This window comes from Aphelocoma coerulescens, chromosome 1, assembly GCF_041296385.1.
Source record: "Aphelocoma coerulescens isolate FSJ_1873_10779 chromosome 1, UR_Acoe_1.0, whole genome shotgun sequence".
In the NCBI taxonomy this organism is placed as follows: domain Eukaryota; kingdom Metazoa; phylum Chordata; class Aves; order Passeriformes; family Corvidae; genus Aphelocoma; species Aphelocoma coerulescens.
Genome location: NC_091013.1, coordinates 22,116,348 through 22,124,963, shown reverse-complemented (window position 1 = coordinate 22,124,963; position 8,616 = coordinate 22,116,348).

Here is an 8,616-nt window from a genome sequence, read left to right as displayed (position 1 = left end):
CTCAATGAACTTGAGTCTTGTGAGCTTTTGGTTCAAGCCAGATGTTATTGAAAATGTAAGGCAGTAACTATTCCATTTTCCAGTCTTATCTATCTTTCTATCTCTCACAGAACATGTCCAGATTGCCTCTTTAGTGCTGCCAAGAAAGTAATGTATCCCTACAGGTCTCCCTCAGAATTAACAGTGCAGCAGGAGTTTCTGTCCTAGAAGAGATTTGCAGTCATAACTCTATGTCTTGGCATAGTCAGAAGCACCTTCCTAGCCAAGAAGTTAGGGCTAGCACTGGGACATATCTCCAAGCTACTACAACTTTCTGCCCCTCCTTTGGCATGCAGAATTTACCTTTCTCTAAAAATTATGTTAAATTCTTCAGAGATACTCTAAGGTTGCCCCAGGTGTCTGGAGGCAATGTCACTGATTTTCAGGATGACAAAGGCCTGTTCTCTAATGGACCAGATCCATTGGCATATGCCTCTGAATGAGTCAGAGCATGACAGAGTTTGGAAATAATGGTTGTGGACTTTTGTCAAAAGAAGAGAAAAGGTGACAAAAAATAAGGGTTTGGTAAGAGTGCGTCATGCCTATAAGCTACACAGATCAAGTTGTATATGACATGTATATATCATCTATAGAGGCCTACTGTGTTTACTGAGGCTCACCAGCATGGCCATGTGTATTGCTCTCACCACTCAAATGTCGAGGCATTCTTCCTGAGAAGCCAGCAGCCTCAGGGTTTGATAAGATGCAGTTAGGACTATGTAGATAGTGCTGACTGCTGAACCTCAGGAACTTGATTCTAATGCCTACAGACTTTCCCATGGATTGCAGCTTCTTCAGGGCACATTCACCTGTGCCAACATGGAATTCTTCATGGACTGCAGCATGAAGTGCAGCCCTTTCTCTACCCTAGCCACTGGAGCCTAAATCCCTTTTTGCTTTCTCCTGGTATTTGCAGGGCGGTTTCACACATTTTTCCCTCACTTTTTTCTACTGTGTGGTGTTCTGCTATTTCTTAGGTATATTTTTACAGAGGCACCACCATCTGAGGTCTGCTGGAGCCAGCTGGAATCTGCTGTGTCCTGCTCAGGGCAGCTCCTGGCCTCTTACTCCCAGATGCCACCCTGCCACCAACTTCTGGACACCTACACCAAAACTATATATATAATATATAATTATATATCTATATATAAAATAATAGAATCTGTATGGGATCATTATATTTAACACCACATCGATTAGATACAGATATTGATCCCATCAATCATTATCTGTTCAGACTTTATTATGTCATATGCAAACACTTTGTAGTGTTTCCATGAAAAACTGTCTTTGACTACCCACCTTGCTCTTGTCTAATGGAGTTTTGCTAAACCTATAAACAAATAAATATTGCAGAGCTGTTTTCAGGTTTTTATTAGAAACCGACTGTTGTCTTGTGGACCCCACTCCAGAAATGCTTGAGGAAGGGAGTGCTTACTGATTCACAACAGTTTTAAGCAACAGCTACCTATACGGCAAAAGCATACTGTAGATATGACAAAGTGGTAAGTGAATTAGTCTGAGACTTGGACTGTCCTTACTAATCATGTGGTGCAAGTATGGCAATACTGACATAAATCACTGCCTGCTAACTGAACTTAACTGCCTTGTGAATGCTGATGCTACACAAAGTCCCAGAGTCTGAGGGAGCTGTCAAGACTGATTTCTGCCAAGCACTAGGATGTCTGAAACATCATAGTAGATGGGAATTATGTGCTGCTACATGAAGATCAGTGAATTATAAGATACTGCTAAAACCAATACCCTCAGCACACAATTAGTAAGCAACCTATGGACTGAAATATAGCTGCTTAAAATACTGCATTAGAAAAAAAAAAATTTAAGATCTCAGATAATTTTTACCAGCTGAAAGTTTTGTGTTTGGAGTAGGAGAGAGGTTAAGGTTGCTGTGGAAATGGCCTACAGCAAATAACTCCGTATAGTGTGTACTGTAAAAGATAGTTTGTCTGTGGATGTTGAGGGCTGTATCAGCCATCTGCAGATTAAGGCTTTAATAAAATGACTTTTGTCTGACAGTGTAGGGTGCCAGAAAAAGTATGATATGCTGCTGAAAGTTACCTTGCAATGTTAAATGATCTCTACAAAAATACAGGAGTTAAGGAAGCCAAAGCTCAGATGTAGTTAAAAACAGTAAGAGATGTGTTGGGGAAAAAGGAAGGATTCTTTTGAAAGATGGGCGACCAAGAAAAGGCTTAAAAAACTGAGACAGAGATTCTCACTGCCTGCTTTGCCTTACTTTTCATTGGTAAGGTGAAAGCTTGCTCACAGGTCTGATGGCAGTGCTTGGGAATAAGCACTATGCAGAGCAATGATGGAGTAAGACGGAGTGAGGGAACAGTGTAGATTTTTGGGCCTACTCAAGTCTATGGGATCAAATCAGTGCATCCGAGGGCGCTGAGGGATGTGGCCACTGTCACTGTGAAGCCACTATTTATGATCTGAAAGATCATAAATCTTGGGGGAGATAAATCTCTGGGGAAGATTCCTGAAAATGAGAGAAAGGAAAAGCTCCCACTGATCTTCAAAGAAGGGCAGAAGGGGGCATCTAGAGAGACAGACTGCTCAGCCTCACCTAAATACATGAGAAGATGATCGAGCAATTAATGCTGGAAGTGGTTGCCAGCCTTAGAGAAGGCATAGAGGTGACTGGAATCAGCCAGCATAGTTTTATGTAAAGGAAATAGTGCCTGACAAAATTTACTACTTTTTGCTGCTAGATGACTCACTGAGGGCCAACGGAGAGCTGTGTGTGTTGTTTACCTGGGGTTTAGTAAAGCCTTCTATGTGGTCTCCCTTAGTATTTTAGCAGACAAACTGTTGACATATGAACTGGATAAGTTAGCTAAAAGATGAACTGAAAGCCAGCTGGATCATCAGGGGCAAAATGTTGTGATGAGCAGTGCAAAGTCCCAGTGGTGGATGGTTAACACTGATATCCCTCAGGGATGAATACTGGTGGTAGTGATTTTTGATCTGTTTATTGACAACCTGGATGATGGGGAAAGTGAAAGTCTGAGCTTGATACAGAACTGGTGAAGAGAAGGACTGCTATGTTTCTGTGATTTGGAAACAAGTAAGGAAAATCAAGGAGCAGCAGGAGTCTAATGGCTGAATGAGGAATCAGATGCTGAGATGAGTGTCTGGGGAGAAATTTGAACTGCAAAAAGGTACTAGATTCAAGAACTGTGAAAACCAGAAAAAGAGCACTGAAATGGGTAATCGTTCAGTTTACCTTGATTCTAAATGACTTGTTCATTATACCTTTACTTTTGCATTTCCTACCTCTTCAATGTTTGATACAGTAACCTTAAAAAATGCTTTCTTTTTCATGTACAATCTGATAGACAAAGGTTGTCCTTCTATTACGTGTACTAGAAAATATTTATCTTTTAGCATGAGATGAAAGCCAAGCATAGTCATGTTATCAAAATGTTTATCTCCTACATTAAACTCTCCCCCACCACCTGTAATTTGGAGGCTTTCATCTTTTATTTTTTCACCCAAGTATCTCTGAAATATACAATAGAAAAATAAAAAGCAAAGCTAAGCTATACAAAATGCTTATAATAAGACAATAAAAGCAGTTTAGTAGGTGGGAAAAAAGATCTCTTGTTCACTGATACCATATAAATTAAGTCAGTAATACTATGTGTCTTGAAGAGGTCTGTGAATATCATTGCATTATAAATCCATTTATTGGCAGGTGTTTTCCCATAGTTTGTAGCAATCCACCAGATTTTGCTGACAATAAGCCATTCTTTGCAGGATTCAGCTTTAAAACATTTAAAATCAGAAAATGTTTTCCAAAAATGACTTAAATCAAAAACAAAGAAGACAGCTGGTGGATAAACAGGTCAATTTTTCTCATTAAGGTACAGAAAAACTAGCCTGCTGCATACAGCCTGCCCTTCTCACCTTCTGCAGTGAAGGCAGAACAGTCTCATCAGGTAAGGTCATTCTGCATGGCAGCTCTGCAATTTCTGTCTCACCCTTCATTAATCCACAGGGGTAACCAGTGGGGATCCAACAGCTCTTCATCACTTCAGTATCAAGAGGCCTCAAAACAGGTTGTCAGGAGCCTCATCTCCCTCCACCCTACAAGTAAGTGGGAACAGTAAGAATCCAACAAAGTATAACAAAAAGACCCAAACCCATAACCAGTGGAAGTTTTACTGGGCAGAACTGTTTATTTTTTTTTTTTAATTTTCATTCTTTCTTACTTTTATCATTGGTAGTATGATCCACGTGTATTTTATCTAAGAGAAAACTGAAAAAAAATACAGTAACTTCATCACATTTTGCTGCTCAAAACTCTTCTTTATAGACTTATTGTAAACAGTTTTCTTCCACGAATTTAAAAAAAAAAAGTGTCTTTGCTTACTGAAGCAAATATTTACCTCTTCTTATAAGAAGAATATGGCAAAATATGGACATTTAAAACACAATCACCATCATACATTTTTACAAAAGAGCTTCTGCCTTTTAATATTTCCATGAACTAATAGCTTAAATTAAATTTGGCACAAGATTTTCCTTATCAATCAGTATTTCTGGTGTGATGCATCATATCATATGACAACTATTCTTAATACTAAAATTTCATACTAGTAAAGACATAGTATTGTTCTGGATTTCCCTGTTTTACCATCGCAACTCAGAAGAAATATAAGCAAGATAATAAGAATCTGCAATCGTATTTGGGCAGAAATTGTTGCCTGGCACTAGAGAAGAATAAATCACTAAGAATATCTTGATAAATTCCCAAATCATCCCCTGCTTGTAGCAGAGCAATGTGCTCTGTGTGTTTCTTCCATCCATGATGTTTACTTCAGCAGCCCGATGCTCCCCAGTGATAGCACATGAATAGAAGACCAAGCAGTAAACTTTCAATTTATCATGACTCTACTAATGCAACCTTTATGTGATGGTTCTTGATGGTTCTTATTTATGTTTCAGAGTGTTTGCCAAAAGCTGTTCAAAACTCTGCTATCCCTAAATATTATGTAGCTTACCACAGACCACAGAACTCCAGTGGAGACTGTATAAACAGAGCACAATTTGGCATCCAGTCAACATAAATTGTAATAGGACACAATACAATTTTATAGCAAACAGTTTGAGTTTTGACTTTAAACTTTTTTCTATTGGTAAATAATGCAAAATATAGCTTAGCTGACAATAAAGGTGAAAAGAAAAGCTACATAACATGGGGGGTTTTAATCAAAATTGGGAAAAAACAAGTCAGTGATGTAAATGTTGGAAACTTTTTGCAAAATGTAGAACCTGGATGAGAAAGATGTTCACATCAAACAGTATAAGATTAAGTGGTTTGAGAGAGTATGCTAACAGCACCAAGACAAGGCCAAAACTATTTATTCAATTTGACCTGTTTTATGTTTTCTCTTTGCACTGACTCTTCTGTGAACAAGTGAAAAAGAAGGAAAAATGAAAAAAAAAACAACCAAAAACTGTATGAATTAAGCAAGTTAAAAAAGATCTAGAAGTAAAATTAATTATGGTTAAAAGTCTTTATCTCAGCCCCAGCACATAGATTTTTTTCCTGCTTGAGTAGCCACAAAGCATATGTCAATAAAATCTTTTATGACTTAATATTGCTCCAGTCAAAAGTCAGAGGAGAGAAAGGAAGATTCAAAATGGATACTTGGAAGTTTTCTTTAAAAAATCCAATCACTACCATCATATTTTCTTTAATGATCTCACCATAAATAATGCTGCAGGATACCTCGTAAGAATGCATCGGGTGCAGGGGTATGTTGCTTGCCAAGTTTCCTTAGTTTAGGCAAAGAATAACAGTTACCTTATTCATGTAAAATTTAACTGGACTTTGTAAAATAATTGAGATTCTTTTTTTCCCTATGGCTTCATCCATGGTGTTCAAAAACTGTGCCTTGATTTCATCAGAATTTCTATACCTCTGGCAATAAACCCCTGCAGAAACAGTAACTGTTGGCCCCACAGCAGTTTATTGCTAGTTGAACAACCTTCTTTGAAAACTGATGTTGACTTGATACCTTCATCTTACCATCAGTGCATGGCAATCAGAACTTCTTTCATACTTTTAAATTGTTGATTCCTTCAATAATTCAGTCTGTCAGGATTCAGTTATTTTGTTTAATATAGAAATAATTTTAAACTGATTTTACTGATGAGAGCTTTGAGTTTGAGCCTGTGGTTTTTCTTTGCTTTCATGATATTGTGCTATTTTTCATCATTTTCATAAAAAGCTATATTTTCTCATTAGTGGGCTGTCATTTAAAGCTTGGCATATAACCCCTAATTTAAGAAAAGTGAAAGGAAAAAAAATCTTAACTGAATGGCCCTAATATTAATCTGATTTAACCAACTAAAATTTCAGTAGTCATAATTTTAAAAGAGCAGGGACAAATATTAGCAGGGCCTGTGGTCCAGATGGCTGTGTGCTCTCAGTCTTCCTGAACCTAGCTTTGCTATGTCAGAGAGTCTTTTGCCCCACACCACCAGCTTTAGTGTGTGAAGTAGAAAAAGCAGGGAGTAAAGTAGCAGGGAGTAAGGGCTTATGCCAGTTCATTGCACACATAACATGGTGCAAAAACAGAAGATGTTACCTCTTTTGTGACCACTTTAATGCCAGCAGGTCCTTTGGTTGTAGGTATTCCAGACCTTCCTCTGTTGAGTACAGCAGGTACACCTCCCCTTACCTGGATGCTATTTTCAAACTATCCTAGCTTACCAAAATGGAAGATAAGAGCTGTAATTATAGGGATCTTTATGCCTCTCTCTGAACCAGCACTTCTCTGTTGATCTCATCCTATTCAAATGTGATTACATTTGAGTCTCTGACTGTCAAGGGAATATTTCAGGAAATTTGTTTTGCCTATTTACCAGCCGTTCCATTCTCCACTACTCATGGGTTTTGGTAGGTTATGCTATAGTCACAAGTCCATATGCATCCTGCTCCAAGCAAAGTTGTTTCCCAAATCTTTTTTCCTTTTTAATAACACATGCACAATTTGGATCCTTAGGAATATAAGGTATTTTTTTTTCCTTTGATTTAGGGCTTCCATGAACCTGACTTGTGCTTAATGAATGAAAAAAGAACATTTTTCAAATTTTTAAACAGATCCTGAAGATACTTCTTTGTTTCCCCCCTGCCATCTAAGTTTCACTCAATACTTCTGGTGAGTTATCATATGTCTTTAAAAAGCCTCAACGTATTGCTAATAGTTTTTTGCAATTTCCCTGAGGAAAGCAAAATTTTCTCTTCTGATTTTCCTTTTGTATTATGCTTGAATATGCATCACATTTTCATCGTGCTGTTTATTTTTCACTGAGACAAACCTTTTAATGGCCTTCATAGAACAGTAAAAACACGCATTTCAAGATTGCAACCATTCAATTTCTATAAACTGATAGCAAAAATGCCACACATATACGATGTAAATGAAAAAAATTTCTAGTCCTTATAGCAATGCCTTAGCAGGAAAAAAAATAAAAGGAACACTTGAGCTCTCTTATACAACATCTTCTAATAAAACTCTGTCTCTAAAAGACTGTTGTGGAGTAGAAAGCCTACGCTACTGGCACATTATCATGAGATAAGTGAAATGACAGCAGGAATGTGAACAGCATGGCTTTAGAGGATTGTCTGGATGACAAGAGAACCATTTCAAAGAGTTTCACGGAGGGTGCTATGTTTTTCTGGTTTCGCTGTAACATTTCAGGTAGGGGCTCCCCCAACAGGGATTGAGTGGCAACAAGGATAAGGGACATTGACTGTCAAATCAGCTGTCTCCGTCTCTGTCCCTGTCTCTGTTTCTGTCTCTGTCTTACTTCTTCTAAGAATAGAATAATCTCATCTTTTCATAATACAGTGACATTGCTCAGATCTTTCATTATGCCTGGATTAATGAAAGACGAGGGTGGAGCTGTGAGGGGAGAGCAACTTCAGTTTGATTATTCTTGTTCACCACCTTCTCTCTTTGTACTTTCCTGTCTGACTTGGGATGCAAACCGACTCCACCTTGTTTTCTTTTAGATTTAAAGGTTATTAACAACTGCAACATTAACCTGCTCAGACCTTATTTTCATTATCTCCAATAGGATGGCAGGATTAAGCTAGCTGGAAGGAGCATGATGTTATTTAGTTCTATTTGATGCTTCTGCCTTAGTAAATGTCAAAAGCAGAGAACAGAGTATTAATAATCATTTGCATCCAGTATGCTAACAGCATATCTCCAAGAGAATGCACTCTATAAAGCTCCAAGGTAGCAATTGCACCTCCTCCAAAAAATAAATGAAAACAAGCCCATTCAAGACATATCTGACAAATGCAGGGTTAAATAAAAACACTAGTATCTATTTAAAAGCAGAGAAGCAGTTTGCTGGAGCAGTTATTTCATGTTAATCACTTTGTATTTACTGCAGCTTGAGAAAGACACATTTGTTATGCAGACAGTGTTCATTGTCGTAGCTTGATCATTAATGCACTGCTGCCAGCAACAAAATGAATTAGCTCTCTGAATACTAAACTGGGAAACCAATGTTGAACAGAGAGTG